Source organism: Balaenoptera physalus (genome assembly GCF_965194825.1).
Source record: "Balaenoptera physalus genome assembly, chromosome: 13".
Taxonomy (NCBI): domain Eukaryota; kingdom Metazoa; phylum Chordata; class Mammalia; order Artiodactyla; family Balaenopteridae; genus Balaenoptera; species Balaenoptera physalus.
In genome coordinates this window covers 98,422,906-98,440,506 of record NC_138892.1, presented here as the reverse complement: position 1 = coordinate 98,440,506, position 17,601 = coordinate 98,422,906, and positions in this window count along the sequence as shown.

The following is a 17,601-nucleotide window of genomic DNA, read 5'->3' as shown; positions in this document are numbered from 1 at the left end:
GAAGGAACTTGCTCCAGGTCACACAGTTGCCAGGTGAGAAAGCCTGGATTTGAACCAAGGCAGTCAGCTCAAATGTGGTTTCTGAACACGAGGCTAACCTGCCTCCGCACACCTCATTAAATCCTGGCGAAATTCCCTATGACGCTTTGCAAATGGGGATCCAAGGCTCCAAGAGTCAGTGAGTTCCTCCAGGTGGTTCTGCTGAGGCCAGAGCGGGGATTTGAAAGCAGGTCAACTAATCGCAAATCCATTAAACTTTCCATTACAATATAACTGCCTGGCAGAGGAATTGTCTAGACTGGGATCAAATTAGGGGAAATTTAACAGCCGGATATGGGCAAGAAGCCTATAGATAGGGATGGGGAAGAGCTTCAAGTTTCTAACAGGCATGACTTAATGAATGAAGATAGGTCTGGCATCAGCCTGGCACAGGGAATCGAATCAGAAAAGAGTGGACGTGAGCGGTAGATGACATTAGAGGTGGTAATGACCTAGAAATGGGCACAGGCCGGGGGGGAACAGGGGAGGAAAGGAAGAATAGAAACGATCAATATTTGGAAGAAAATCTGATTGTTCTTAGGGCTGAGAGCAAAGAAAGGAGATTAGATCAAAGAGGACTTTTCTTCTTGTCTAAATGACTTAGCCTATTGACAAGGGCTGAGAGGTTACAGGAACAGCTGGTTTGAGGCAAAAAAAAAATGAAGGTTGTTTTTGGACCTGTCACAATCTGCTTGGAAGAACAATGAGCGGCCCATTCCAGAGGAAATGATGAGTAGGCAGCCAGGGACGTGGGATTGGAGCTCAGGTACAGAGCAGAAGCTGAGCATCACATCTGACACAGAAGCAATGCAGGACCCCTGAAGGGACAGACAAGTCAGATCCCAGGGAGAATAGGTTTTTCATAGCCAGAATAAGCCAGGAGTCTGCAAAGAACAAAAATGCAGCGTAACAAAAGAAAACAGGCCCAAAGGCAAGCCATGGGTCTGGACAAGTTCTTAGGGCCAAGACAGAGATAAATATAAAAGGGACACAGTAGCAAATGAGATCTCACCCATATCGAGGAGAAATGACCACTGAATAATTTCCCGTCGTGTATGTCGTATTTTGGGGTGTTTTCTTATTGCAGGAGCCAGACCTACCTGAACCATTAGGACCCTGCAGTCTGACCCCGCAGGCCAACCAAGAACTTTGCTAGCAGAGAGTACACAATCTACCTCAGCACACGGGGAGAGCTGAAGTCATCAAAATGGGCCTCTCTGCTGAATTATACATTTAAAAGTGGTTACGATGGTAAATGTTAGGTTTCGTATATTGTACCGGAATAAAATAGGAAGGACTCTCTCCTGAAAATATAAATGCCTACAGATCCCACAAAAATCTCCAAAAGCCCATCTAATTTAGCATTTCCCAGATTTACCCTTTTTGTCCAAGGTTTTGATTTCCTTGCCCCAGTTAGTAGCTGTGCTGCGTAGGAGAGGAAAGTACCCAGGCAGCCAGGGGTGCCCCTGGCTCCCGGGCCCCTTCCCATCGGGGAAGAGAATGGGCTAGTCAGCTGGGGTCCATTTGTGGGGTTTCTTCTGGCCTTTCTGCTACCTCTCTCTTTTTCCAGAACATGGTCTAGTGGCCATAGCCCCCCCTCTCTGTGGCCTCTTCTGCCCGACAGAATGAAGAAAGTGAGACTTGGACAAACTCAACCGCTACCTGGGAGGGACTTACCTGAGGCAGGAACCCGGCAGTCCCGGGATTTCAGTTCTTGCTTATTGCCCTTGCAACACTTCTGTCCTAGGGTCCTTCTAACGGGCTGCATGCAGTTCACCTGCAAAGCCTATACACAACCCCTTACCGGGTTCTCAGTCAGGGGTCCTCCGTGAACCAGGGCCGGCTAAAAGGATTCCTCCACCCTTGAAAGTAGCCAGCTGGGGTTTCTCCTCATTTTACTAGTGAGGAAACAAGGGCCCGGGATTACTGAGTGGCTCGCCCGAAGGCATACACCTGGGTAACTGCAGCACGAGAAGGAGACGCAGGTCTTTTGATCCACTCTCTAAATCTCTTTTAGCTAGACAAAGAGATCCCAGCTGAAATATTTGGAATTCTATTTTTATTAAAGCTTGGCTTTCCCCCTGATTGTTCTCTTTCGCTGTCCTTGTCTCAAAAGATGTTTAAAATGCTGGAAAATGCCAGATGAGGGGGTCCAGAAGAGAATGGCAGCCACAGTGATGAAGGGGGCAAGCTCACTGGTTGCCCACAAAACCATCACAGGCTGCCCATTACACTGGGATCCATGCCCTCCCTCAGCCCAAAGGCAGGAGAGCCTAGTACAGGGCCTGTGTCCTAGGGCTCTCTAGTCCTTTCCGTCATGGTCCCCTGTTGACCTTGATCTCTGCATCCCAAATCCTTGACTACCAATGTCACTAAACAGCCAGCCAGCTTGGGAGGGGCCCTCCAAGGCTATGGCGAGATAGAAGAATGACAGTACAGCTCACCCAGAAACATATTTATCAGGCAAATTTCAGGAAAAACTGGTTGCTCAAGCTTGCCACCTCAAGAGAAGTAGTTTTGTGCAAAGCCTGACCTGGTGCGAAACAGACACAATTTTGCTCCGATGTCACGTGCGCTTCAGGAGGTCTCCGTGGGGCACATCAGCACACAAAAAGATTTTCCCGCACTGGAGAGAATTCAGGCTATAGAGTTAAGCAAAGAAATGAATTATCTGCTTCCATCAAGCCTATATATCTTGAACGTGGTCATTTCCTGAAAATGCAGGAATTCAAGTTTAGAACTTTAAAGTCATAGAGTCATAGACTCATAAAATCGTAGAGCTGTATGGGACTCGGAAATCATCTCATCCTAAATGTGCAGATGAGGAAACTGAAGTTTCCCATTACTTGGATATTGTACTTCTACTATGCAGAAAAGGGTCACACCTGTTTCTCTACAAGCCAAAAATTGCACTGTTGACTCCAGGGAGCTGGCAGTTCACCTAAAACCCATGGCATTTTTCATATGAAGCACTGTTCAGCTAGATTTTCCTCATCCCAGGTTTACTGTACAAATTTCCTAAAATTTTGTTCAGGCATTTACATTTTCCCTTTCTATTCCATTTTGCTAGTTTTATACCTCCATATTCCATTCTATGATTTGGATTTTGGTTCTGCCTTAAGCTCTGTAAGTGTGTTTGGGAACAGGGAAGGTCACGCGTTAGGACACACTTTGCAGTGTGCTTGCTAGCTCATATTTAACAGCTAAATTGTTCTAAATAAAACTCTACAAAAAGCATTTAATTTGGAATACCTCCACCCAGTTTTTCAGATCCTCGGGGAAGGTAGATAACTTTTCTCCCTTGTTGCAAGAAGGAGCTCTAGCATGGGCCTATCCTCCACAGGGCAGAAGAATATTCTCGGAGCTTGTCTCCTGCTGGAAGCTGGTGAGCCTGAAGTAATGTGGTGAAAGGCCATCCTCTAAACCACAGAGTCGGGGAGTCTTCTTTATGTCCATTTTGATGGATCGTCTTATAGTTTATCCTCCATCAGCCATGAAAGCTAGAGGGGTCAAGAAATGTAGGAGGAAAGAAAGGAAGGCTTTCCTAATCTCTTTTGTACTCAAAAGGCTATCTGCTGTATGCAAAAGGAGAATTAACTTGAGTGAAATTCTTATGATTACTTTATATACTGTAAATAGAAACCTAAGAATCGCCCCTGATTTCTTTCTCTCCTTCATCTCCCACATCTAATAATAAGAATTGCTAGCATTTATCAGGCACTTTTTATGTGCCACGTACTGTGCTTAGTACTTTATAAGCCTGCCTGATTTAATCCTCACAACAAGTATCATGATTTTACAGATGGGAGGACTGACACTTTCAAGAGATTAAACTACTTGCTTGAACTTACATATCTAGGAATGGTGGGGCCAGATTTGCACAGAGCTTATTGTGAGTCCAGAGCCCCAAAGCTTACTCAGTCCAGGTTCTCTGCGAGAGCCGTCAGACCATGTGGCGGGTCTGACCCTTAGGAATCATGGCAGGGAGGGAGGGAAGGAAGGAAGGAAGGAAGGGAGGGAGGGAGGGAGGGAGGAAAAAAGGAAGGAAGGAAGGAAGGGAGGAAAGGAAGGAAGGGAGGGAGGAAAAAAAGAAGGAAGGAAGGAAGGGAGGGAGGGAGGGAGGGGGGGAGGGAGGAAAGGAAGGAAGGAAGGAAGGGAGGAAAGGAAGGAAGGGAGGGAGGGAAGAAAGAAGGAAGGAAGGAAGGAAGGAAGGTAGGAAGGAAGGAAGGGGAGAAGGTTGGTGGAGTGGAAGAATCTTAGACTGCAGTGCAGTTCTAAGAAAGTCCAGCAAAGCTGATGGAACATCTTGGAGCTAAAGTTGTCCATCACAGAAGTGCCACATTTCCCAGGAGTGGGTCTTTCTTAGCAACCAACACCCCCCCACCAACCCTGCCACACACACATTCAGTCATGAAGCGGCCTTTGGGGAGCATGACCTCAATAAGAAGCAGGGATGGATTTCAGAGCAGAGAAGCTGGGGTTATCAGTCAATTGTGACCCATTCTGAGAGGTACCTTTTCATTGCTGCCACATTATACAACCAACTCTTTTAGCAAATCTGCTGATTTTGTCTTCAACAGCTGTCTCTACCTACAGCCCTAGTTCAAGCCTCTGTCATCGTTCACCTAGACAATTCCAAAAGTACTTTAACTTATTTCTCTTCTTTCAGTCTCAATACCCTTAAAATGATTTCCTGCAACACTAGTGGGATGATCTTTCCAATATGTAAGTCCAACTATGTCATAATCCAGTTTAAGAAGCTAGATGGAGACGACCTTTGTCAAACTTAGAATATAGGTATGATGATCCCATAGCATATAAATAACAAGATTCTCACCAGCTTTCACCAATTAGGTTAAATTCAAAATTGCCTTGTATTCTTTTTGGTAAGGTCATCGCTATGATATTTATATATGGAGCTATCCCAGTTACCATATGTCATTCATCTACTTCAAAGCCCTTCAAACACATATAAGACCCAAGCTTCTCATCATGGGACACCAGGACCCCCAGGACCTGGCTACTCCTTACTTCCCCAACATCACCCCTGCCACCTGTTACATTTAATACTGTGAAAACACTGTACTAAATTATTTGTATCTCTCTCCTGCTATGCTGTATCATCGCATCTCCATGCCTTTGTTTATACTCTTCCCTCTACCTGGAGTGCTGCTTTCTCTTCTCCTCTCCCTTTCGTGTCTCTTTAATCTCATTTTAGATTTGGCTCAGCTGTCACCTCCCTGGGGAGACTTTCCATGATCATGATCATCAAAGATCATTTAGTCCAATCTCTAGCCCAATGCAGGAAGTCTATCTAAGGCCTCCCGGTAGAAGGTCATCAAAGGAAGAGCCCATGTCTTCACAAGGTAACCACCGGCTCTGGACTTTTCTATGGTTACATAAACCAGTCAAAGCCCCTTATTATTCTGTTTCATGAGGGAGTTTGTCAGCTCCTGTTTCCCCAGGTTTTCTGTGGATGGTGGTTAAAATAATACACCTGCAGCTTCAAGATGGAGAGTTAGAAGTTGGGAGCCTAACTGAGAAATTCTCTTGGCAGGTCCTGTAGAGGTGATGTCTAGCTTTGAACTTTCAGATCTTGTCAGGGAGAGGGGGTGGTAATGAAAATGATGATGGGGAAGGACAGAGCTTACCAACAAGCCAGTGGTCATTTCCTTCTGGATTTAATTTCCGAACTTTCTGACTTTCATTTTTAAACCCTCTACCTGTGACTCACAGAGGTTTCAAGAGACCTTCAGAATGCCTGTGGACTTCAAGGAGGAGGAGGCACAGATAGAGGGAAGATGTACCCTCTGGTAAACCACATATGGGTTAGAATTCAGCCACCGTGACTACAGTCACTAAGATTCCAAATGTATCCTTAGTGCTTTTGGCAAATCTCTCTTTTTCCAAGACTGAAAAGTTACATCTCTAAATACATAGATGGGAGATACCTGGTATGGAGAAAAAGACAGTAAAGGCTGATTCTGGGATCCTGCTCTTACTGGGACTGTGGGAGAAGAGGTAGGATGAACATGAACTTTCTTTACCCACACTCTAGCACAGGCCTAGTGTTTTCAGCTTTCAATAAGCATTCCCTGTTTCTGTGCATTTTAAAGGGTTCAGTATAGGGACTGAGAAAACACTGGGAGATTGTCAAATAGTCCTTAGTCAAAAGTTTATTTGGGGGAAGCACAAGAAGGAATTATAATACATATGAACAAATCAGTAAAATAGATAAGAATCAATGTTGTTCCCACTGCAATGTTGGAAATGAAAACAATAAAATTATAGTGGCTACTGAGCCATTAAATCATCTTACCAGCCATTGTCACTGTATGCAAACAGAGCACGCAATTACATTTTTTACTGGTATTTGAGTATAGATCATCTGGAAATATAGGAATGAGAATAGAGGCAAAACATTCTCTGACATAAATCATACCAATGTTTTCTTAGGTCAGTCTCCCAAGGCAATAGAAATAAAAACAAAAATAAACAAATGGGACCTAATCAAACTTACAAGCATTTGCACAGCAAAGGAAACCATAAACCAAACAAAAAGACAACCTACAGAATGGGAGAAAATATTTGCCAATGATGTGACTGATAAGGGCTTAATTTCCAAAATACACAAACAGCACATACAACTCAACAACAAAAAAACAAACAGCTCAATTGAAAAATGGGCAGAAAACCTAAATAGACATTTCTCCAAAGAAGACAGATGGCCAAAAAGCACATGAAAGGATGCTCAACATTGCTAATTATTAGAGAAATGCAAATCAAAACTACAATGAGGTACCACCTTACACCAGTCAGAATGACCATCATTAAGAAGTCTTCAAACAACAAATGCTGGAGAGGGTGTGGAGAATAAGAAACCCTCTTACACCGTCAGTGGAAATGTCAAGGGGTGCAGCAGCTGTGGAAAACAGTATGGAGGTTCCCCAAAAAACTAAAAGTAGAGTTGCCATATGATCCAGCAATCCCACTCCTGGGCATATACCCAGACAAAGCTATAATTCAAAAAGATACATGCACCTCTGTGTTCATAGCAGCACTATTTACAATAGCCAAGACATGGAAACAAACTAAATGTCATCAACAGATGAATGGATAAAGAAGATGTGGTATATATATATACAATGGAATATTACTCAGCCACCAAAAAGAATGAAATAATGCCATTTGCAGCAACATGGATGGACCTAGAGATTATCATACTAAGCAAAGTAAGTCAGAAAGAGAAAGACGAATACAATATGATATCACTTATATGTGGAATCTAAAATACTATACAGGGGCTTCTCTGGTGGTGCAGTGGTTGGGACTTTGCCTTCCAATGCAGGGGGTGCAGGTTCAATCCTGGTTGGGGAGATGGGATCCCACATGCCTCATGGCCAAGGAACCAAAAAACATAGAACAGAAGCAATGTTATAACAAGTTCAATAAAGACTTTAAAATGGTCCATATCAAAAAAAAAATCTTTAAAAATAAATAAATAAATAAATATGATACAAATCAACATATCTACAAAACAAAAAAAGATTCACAGATAATAGAGAACAGACTTGTGTTTGCCAAGGGGGAGGTGGGGAGGGGAGGGAAGGATTGGGAGTTTGGGATTAGCAGAGGCAAACTATTATATATAGGATGGATAAACAACAAGGTCTTACTGTACAGGGAACTATATTCAATGTCCTGTGACAAACTGTAATGGAAAAGAATTTGAAAAAGATTGTATATGTATGTATGTGTATAACTGAGTTCCTTTGCTATACAGAAGAAATTAACACAACATTGTAAATCAACTATACTTCAATAAAATTGTTTAAAAAAGAATGAGAGTAGAGGGATGAAGGGAAATTAGTGCTGTTAGTTTTAAAATTATTTTATTTTATTTTTAAAAAGATTTTGTTTTTCTAGAGCAGCTTTAGGTTTATAACTTGAAAGGGAGGTACAGAGATTTCCTATATATCCCTGCGTCCACCTATGCATAGCCTCCCCCACTATCAACATTGCTCATTAGAACGGTTCTTTTTTTAACCAGGGATGAACCTACATTGACACATCATAATCACTCAACATCCACACTTTACCTTAGGGTTCACCTTTACATAAGTTTGGAAGATGTATGATGACATATATCCATCATTATAATATCATGTAGAGTATTTCCACTGCCTTAAAGCCAACAGATTTTTAAATTTTTTTAAATTTATTTTTTATATGTTTATTTTTGGCTGTGTTGGGTCTTCATTGCTGCACGTGGGCTTTCTCTAGTTGCGGAGAGCGGGGGCTACTCTTTGTTGCCGTGCGCGGGCTTCTCATTACGGTAGTTTCTCTTGTTGCAGAGCACGGGCTCTAGGTGCACGGGCTTCAGTAGTTGTGGCTCATGGGCTTAGTTGCTCCGCGGCATGTGGGATCTTCCCAGACCAGGGCTCGAACCCATGTCCCCTGCATTGGCAGGCGGATTCTTAACCACTGCACCACCAGGGAAGCCCAAAGCCGAAAGATTTTTTAAATGCATTCTAAAGCCACACTAATTAATAGTATAGTGCTGAAATAGGCAGGTCAATGGGGAAAGGTAGACAGTCCAGATATGGACCCAAGTGCAAACAAAGTAAGTTTATGATAAAAAGGAGCATTCCAAATCAGTAGGAAAAATATTCAGTAAACAGTGTTGGGATAAACAGTCTTTTAGACACAGTCTTTTAGAAAAAAAAATAAAAGCAGAGCTCTATTTTTCTCTGCACGTCAAAAATAAATCCAAGGTGGACAAAAGACTTAAATACAAAAATGAAATTATAAAAGTACTAGGATAAAACAATGAATCTTTGTATAATCTTGTCATGGAGAAAGCTTTTCCTAAGTATGACATAAAATCCAGAAGTCATAAAGAAAAGATTAATACATATGACTACTGAAAAATGGAATTTTCTGAATAAAAAATACAATCAACAAATTCAAAGACAACAATCTGGGCAAAAAACGGTTAACAGATATGATAAGAGCATTAATTCCTTTAATATATATGGAGCTTTTAGAAATCTATAAGTAAAAAACCAACCACCTATAAAAGAATGAGCAAAGAATATGAACTGGTAGTTCAGAAAAAAAAAAAATGAAATCCCCACCACATATGCAAAGAATACCCCATCTCACTGCTAATTCAATAAGTGCAAATTGAAATATCAACCAGATACCATTTTTAACATTCCAAGCTTTAAAAGTTTGATAACAAACCATGCTGTCTGGCAACTGGGGAAACACACACTACTGGTGGAAATATATATTTTGTAACTCTTTTGGAGGAAAACTTGGCAATATCTGCCAAAATTCAAGGGCGTATGTACTTCATCCAGAGGTTCTCCTTCTAGGAATCTGTCCTATAGATAAAGTTACACAAGAACCGAAAGATGTATAACCAAAGTTGTGTGAATATTTTTGCATTGTTTAGCTAGTCAAAATAAAAAGTAAAACAAATAGTAGATTCTGAAAGAAAGGAAAGAAAAACAACAGTGAAGGAGAGTGTTACATATAAAATGATATGGAATAATATCCAGTACATATTTTTTAATTGAAAAAAATGTACAACAGTGTGTGTAATTTATTTTTTATTTTTTTAATAATTAAAAAATTATTTTATTTATTTATTTTTGGCTGTGTTGGGTCTTCATTGTTGCGCGCGGGCTTTCTCTAGTTGCGGCGAGCGGGGGCTACTCTTTGTTGCTGTGCGCGGGCATCTCATTGCGGTGGCTTCTCTTGTTGCGGAGCACGGGCTCTAGGAGTGCGGGCTTCAGTAGTTGTGGCTTGTGGGCTTCAGTAGTTGTGGCTCGCGGGCTCTAGAGCGCAGGCTCAGTAGTTGCGGCGCAGGGGCTTAGTTGCTCCACCACGGCATGTGGGATCTTCCTGGACCAGGGCTTGAACCCGTGTCCCCTGCATTGGCAGGCGGATTCTTAACCACTGCACTACCAAGAAGCCCCAGTGTGTGTAATTTAATACCATCTGTGTAAAAATGAGAGGGAGATACCCATACTCCTTGTAGTGTGTCCAACATTTCTGGAAGGTTATATACAGTGGTTAACTCTGGAGAGTGAGTCCGGAGGTTTTACTTTTTACCTTATAAACCTCTTTGCTGTTGGAATGTTTTACCATGGGCACATATTACTTCTGAAATAAAAAGTACTGTTTTTGTTGTTGTTGTTGTTACTTTTACAAATCAAAAAGAGAAATTCTATCTGTTTAAGGAAAGTTTCTGTAGACAACATTGAGGGGTTTTTTTTCACCTCTCTTAAATAACATATTTTCAATTTTATTGAATAAATGGAAGATTCTAAATTCAGTCTCTTTGTCTAACATTCACTCCATCTGCCCATCCATCTCTTCTTGGTGATATTTGTTACAGGCATGGCGTGGGGAAAATGAAGGGCACTGAGAAATTTTAGTCTGTCACCTTGCAAAAGGGACATAGTTCAAGAAAGTTGAAAATAAAAGCTCACTCCAGAGTGAGTTCCATGTCTCACTAACATTTTGAAACTTAATGTCCTTCCCCAGAGATGTCACAATTGGTTGAATGAAAATTCTGGGTGACGGAGGGATTAAGATAATTTCTGGAATATGTATTGGGCACTGTCATGCAGCGGCAACGCACCCCCATGGAGACATCCCAACCATTCTTCTGTCACTTGTTGCTTGTGGGTGATAGAAAGAGCCTGGAGGGAAAGGGAGCCCAGAGGTGTGGCCGGTACCACCTGCTGGTACCACCGACATCTAAGCAAGGGTCAGAGACTGTGTCAGAAACTATATCAGTCATTAGGTATTAGTAAGAGCGTACTAGATGCCAGGCCCTTAGACTACAATGGTAAATCCCATACACCATACCATTGTATAGCATACGTATATTACAAGCATGACATAATATAATAAAACATTACAAAATAAAGGAAAAGTTATTGAGGAGCTGCCAACTGCATGTGAAAGAGCCAAGTTCCCCCAGATTTAATTGTCACTCTCCTGCTTAAACTCTCAGTGGCTCCCAAGCAGCTTCAAATTAAGTCCCTGCTTGAATTCAATGCGCTTCATCATCTAGCTCCTGTGTATGTCTTTGGCCTTAGATCGTGACGCTGCTCTTCCCATCTCCTGAGGTGCCTGTGTTACACCCAAACCAAATTATTTGCGGTTTCCCATTGTAATTTCACACCAGGCTGCCTTTGAAAATATTTCTTTTCTTGCCTTCTTGAAAAACTTGTACTCATCCTTTGAGACCTGGCACAGAAATCAGCCCTTCAGGAAAGACTTCCCCTAGATCCCCTCTGTATTTTATGTGTAGCTTTATTATCACACTTTACACACTATCCTGCGCATACTTAGAGAGGTATGCCCCTGAATCCCCCATCAGTGTGTAAGCTCCTTGAGAGCAGAGACCCTACCTTGTGAATCTTGGTGTGTCTAGCATACAGCACAATGCCTGGGGAGAAGGAGCTGCTCAAGGTGTTTTATGAATGAATGGATGGATCAAAAAATGAATCAGTCATCCTCCAGCCAAAGGATTTCTTCGTAGTACAACATTTCTGAATATTGAGACAAATCTGGTAAAACTTGCATCTCTCTTGGGTTCTATCTCCTCGCTACTTCAGTCCCGGGGCAACAGGCTCTCCCCAAGGCACTCTAGTGAGGTTCCTGTAACAACTATGAGAGAATCAACTGTACTGCCAGTGCAGTTTTGCGTAGGGAAAGATTCACTTCACAGCGCACCAAGTCACCGATTAGGTATCATTTAAATCTTGACCGCGTACTTGTAAGCCTGATGCCTGAGTTCTTCTTCCTTCCCATAGCTAGCCTCTCTCCGAACAAGCTGAGATAACAACCTGCTTTCTTTGGCAAATTGATTAATGGGGACATTACGCAATAGGCCTGGTTGTATGACACGTCCAATAACATTGCCATTTTGTTTATGGGGTGTTGGGTAAAAATACCCAGGAATTTACTACCAGTAGAGTGACCACCTGTTTGCTGGAAACATTAAAGAGGGAAATCTGGGGAGGCAGCCCCCCCAAGGGATTCCATCACCAGCCTCCACTCTCACAAGAAACTGCCTTTTCTAAGCTTGGCAATAGCACCTGTGGAAACAACAGGACAGCAGTGCGGGTACCTTAGAACTTCGCTTGGCTGGAAGGAGGGCAGAGCTGGAGAGGGTGTCAAGCGCTGCTTCAGAGGCGACGAGAGAAGTGCATCTTGATTTAGGAGTAGAAACAAGGGAGAAAAGGAGCATGCATGAGAGAAGGGATGGGAAGTGAGGAGGAAACACAACTGTAGGGCAGGAAACCGGGCAAGTGCAGCCAGGACCACTCCCCCCTTACCTCGGGGACCCTGCGGGGGACATGGGAGGCTAGGGGAAGGGGAGGTGTGATCCTGTCTGGAAGCTGTGACGGAGCAGGAAGGGAGCTGGCCTCTGAGTCTCACCTGCAGCAGCCAGAACAGAGCTGATCAACAGACACATTCCGTGCTGAGTGGGAAAGGAGGCTATCAAAGCGAAACACGGCAGAAGGCCTGAAGTTTTCTAAGACAAAACAAACTGGAGAAAATCCTCCAGGTTTAGGGAAAGGATAACCACCTCCCAGGACTTGTTGTCTGAAAACACAAAACAACAAGAAGAACAGAGCAGAAGGCAAGAACCGTGTGAAAAAAGGGAAAGGGTGAGGCACAGAGGAGAGGGTCAGAGAGTCCACGGTGATGTCGGAGGTGCCAGACACTGCGGCAAAAGAGTGACATTTCTTGCACAACCTCTAATGACGTGCGCATCAGCCAGTGCAAGGCCATCCTGAACTGGCCACGGTACCATGTGAGAGGCTTGTCTGAGGCAGGCAGCGTCACTTAAGACAAAACGACTTTCTTTTCTGGTTTAGAAAAACATCTAGAGACTAGAGCTGAGATGTAAAGTGAATCTGTAAAATTCGAAATGACATGTATGTACTCCTGGTAGGAAGCGGAAGGAGAGGGTTGCTACTCGTGTTTTGAATCTCATAATTCTGAGAGCAGCAGGTGTGTCGGGAGAGGTGCAGCACCAAACTAGGCTCTTACGTGCCTACGCTGCACTCTAAAATGAGCCCTGTAACAAAATTAGCTAGTCGTGTAAACTCTCAGTTCTGATAATACGGTCTATCTTGTTAGGGAGACAAAGTGGCTGTTTAAAGATCTGACTTAAAGGGAAAAAATGAAAGGCACAAAGAGCTTAGTAATTGCATGGAAAGTATGTATATGCTTATACAAAGTTCCTATAGATCGCTGTGGGTAATCCATCCCCTGAAACTTCTAGTAGAAGGCCCCAGAAAATGTTGGGCAGCAAAAAGTCCGGAACAGAAATGAAAAGAGAATAATTCTTCCACTCAGATTAAAACACAGACAAGCAGAACCGTGGTTGCTCCACACACATCCACACCCATGGGAGATGGTACCGAGGCAGTTCTGCGACTGTCCCTGCAAAGAGAGGTGATGGTGTCAGAAACCGCTCAGAGAAGTCCACTGCAAACCCTGACAGGGCTCAGGCGTGGGGAAAGACTTTTTAAAACAGTACGTTTCATTTGGATATGTGACAGCTGAGAAATAGCACGGTGTGACTCTCTAAAGACCAGAAACAGTGAGGGCACAATCACCATGGCTTGTTTACAAGGATCAAAGGATGTCCTTTGAAACTTTTTTGAGATACGCTTATAATACATATTTTTAAAGAATTATTTCACATAGCAAGCAGAAAAAAAATCTTTAATGACTTGGACACATTTACGAATGACAGAGACAGAAATGGCTACTCAGCAGAACGATGCTATCTAACTTTTAAGGGCAACCATGCTGTTCTGCCAAAGGACTGCTGTTGGTGACAAAAATACCCTTAGCACAATCGGTCAGATTCCATGTGGCAATCCTTTAATTCCTATGTGATAAATTTCATGCAAACATTTTTGGAAACTGAGTGGTATTACTACTACTAATATTATATTTTATCTCACAAAATATGAGGTGCTATAGCATTCAAGTACCATTGTATTGACCAAAGAAGACTGACATTAACCATCTTCAGGCTTAAATGTTTTTGGAAACAATTCTAATGTATAAGCAAAATGGTTTAAAGATATATCTGGAATGGAAGCCTTCTTATGCAGACAAGGAAGCCTTTAAGGGAACTGAAAATATGCTGTAAAAATTCTTGAATATGTAAACGAGTCAAAAAATAAATGAAGATATGTGATATCAAATAGAAAAATCAGAATATCCATAATATTAAAAGTAATGCCAGAAAGAGTCAAAGGTGTTTACATCTAGCAGTAGATAACACCTAGAGACAGGAAATATTAACACTTAAATTCTCATAAATATTGTTTGGAGCTTTTTGAAAACATCTTGACGGTCATAAGTCTGATAGAGTCCCAATAGTAAATTTTAGGTTGCATTTTTTTTCTTAGAAATGGAGAATATTGAAGCAAACTTTGGAGGAGTTAAGGCTATTCATAAAATAAGAAATAGGTCCCCTGCTGCTCTCCTGAAGTCACAGGTACCAAAACCATGCTTTCTCCTGCATAACCCAGGATTCCAGTCTTCTGTTCCTTAACAATGTAAGATCTGCAAGATGAGCCCTGTCAGATTTCCATTCAGCAAACAACTCTGGGTTTACCAAAACTTACACTGGAAAAAACCTCAAAAGTGAACTTTGATGAACGGAAGCTGGGTTTTGAAAAAAAAATGTTCCTAAGCAAACATGCAGGCTGAGTTTTTTTTACTTCCTCCATCACAAGTGCCATGGTAAGTTTAAGCTTCTTCAGGTCTGAGTCAGTAGAATAAATGTGCCTGTCTTACGTGTGTCTGTTGGGTAAACCCTCAGGAGAATTGTGAAAGACGGTACCTGGTCACTTGTTGGTTCTTCATCTGTCTCCTATCTCCTCTGCCCTAACCTTCATGGGCGTCCACTGTTTACTGGGCTGCGCTTTAAATGCTCAAAGCTCCAGCACAGCAATCAGATCTACACAGATCTCTCCCCTTCTTAGATCACCTGTCCTTCAAACCCATATGTGTATTCCTCTTTTCTCCCAAACCTAAACCTAATCGTCAGGTAGCAAATACAAGGAGAAAGAAAAACAAAAGGAAGTACATTCATACTAAAGTGTAAATGACTAATAGTGATGCTTAGCAAACCATCTCTTATAAAGGGTGGTTTAGTTTTAAACAGTTGCTTATTGGCCAAATAATTTCCCATTTTTTTCCTCAAACAAGGGCACACTTCATTCTTTCCTACAGTGTGAGGTACATAAGGCTTAGTATTTTCAGTAGAAACGGTAGTTGGGAGGATACTGAGAAAAGCTGTTGCTGAGTTGGAGGTGACACTTTCAGTATGTTGGTGAAGGGGAAGAGGTAAGGGAAAGTTTGAACGTGGAAGGTTTTGGTTCCTTGAGCTTCATTTTCTCTTCCTTATTTTTATGCTGATCGGATCTTTTTCCTTCCTCGGCAACAGACTGTTTCAGTCCTTTGTGGCATCATTTATTTCTTTTGCTCCTGCTGACAAGCTGGAGGCTGAATTATGTGCTCATTCTGAAATTGTTCCTTTAGGCTCTTGCTTCTGAACTTTCTAGCCAATGCAGAGAGTAAATAGGTACTGTGCTGTATGCAAATGTAGGCATATTTGTCCGTGTAGGCAAAGGGGTGGGGGGAGCATTTTGCAAAATGCCTTTAGAACAGAACCAAACTTTTGAGATGGAATATTTTATAGCCTCATGACAATAAGCTAAACTTTTCGGAAACAAGGACAGAGGGATACTTATCTATAAAGTACGTTGGAAAAAACACACACACAAAACAAAACAGGACTAATACTTCAACAGTGAGTTCACCTCAAGCATTTCATGAATTTCACATGACCCACCCACTTTTTCTCTGTACCTCTGAAGATTACCATATCAGCGGCAATAATACTCTGTTGTTCTAGTGCCAGATTTACATATCAATGTAGCCATGGCATTCCTGAATGTAGAATATTGTACTGTTCCCCTTGTTTGTGGTTTCTAAATAAGGTTAATTTTTGTTCCCTTACCCTCCTCTCTTAATCTCATGCCACCCCCTACCTCTCTTCAATCAGTGGTTTGTTTTTTTTCTTTGAATAGTTTTCCTCCTTTTCTTTCCCCGTCTCTGTGTCATAATCGGGACTATCCACAAATTCACTGTACAACCATGCTGCGTTTTAAAAATCTTTATCACTCAGCCACAGATGATCAACTCTTTGAGAAGACAGGCCAGGGACAGAGAAGTAACGACGGGTCACTTCTGAGGTGACTCTGGGATACCTTCTTCCCCAAATGTATGGTGTGTGTTAAGGTGGGTCAGAAGTTACCATGGTCGATTTCACAGCCACCTTTGTTTCTTTCTTGGAAGGTTTTGTTGTTCATTATTGCTATTTCTAGATTGGAGATGAGTCTAGCACAAATTTGCATGGCAGAATTGAATCAACCAATTTTCATTTCCATTGATCGTTTGGAAAGGGCTGGATAAATTTTAAATTCTTAGACTCTTATGTGTCAAACTTAATGGAAAGCCAGCTGGAGCCTAACAAGCTATTTTAATGAGCTTCCTTTCTCTCTGATGTTCCCCAGGGGCTAGTGCCAAGCAGACCCATGTGGCCCAGGGAGTAACATGATCATCTTGGCTCTGTTTAGACACCTGTGCTCTTTTAGCCAAGCAGTAAGGGGAGCAGGAGAAAGAGAGAGATGAGGGCATGGAAGGCACGCAGATCAAGTAGGAGTGGGTGTGTGCCATGCTGCTTAGGAATTCACTACAAGAAACTCCACAGCAACAGCAGAGACTTGACGCATCACAGGCCAACAGTGCCTCTGTGTGGGGTGTCTGAGAGCACATGAAATGTGTTTGTGTGCGCTGGGGAGGAAAGGTGGGGAGGGGAGGGAGGAGAAAATTATATGCATTTTTTAAAGGAACTGAATGCTTAGGAGGTTCCCTTCGAGAAGGCAATATAGGAAGAAAAGATTGAAAACCATGGATACAAAATATGTCCAGGACCCTGAGATTATATTCTTCATCTAAGCTTCCTCCCACTCCTTTAAAAAAATAAATTGCTGTGTTCACTTTTCCTTTCCCATGAATCAGCCTGATGCTTGGCTCTCCCTACCCACTCTGAACAACTTAGCACATAGATATTAAACTTGGTCTGTATCGTTTAGTGATTGTTCTTAGTCTCCCGTATGTGTGAATTTCTCCTTCCTGGATTATAGGCTCCTTGAGGATTTAAATTTACAGAAGCAAATACTTTTCTTTTGTTTTTCCTCACCCCTTTGTTACCAATCCTGGGTACTTCTCAGCAAATGTTTAACATATGACTATACAATACTTCTTCGTAAGATTTTCTTCCCTTTACCAAGTCCTATTTTATGATGTGATTGTTTGTTTTTATAAATTAAATATTTAGTAAATAATTTAAAATATTTCCACACTTTCTAAAGTGAGCATGTTTATAGTTTCTCAATGTACAGAAATACGAAGAAAACAATACACTGTACTCTCCAC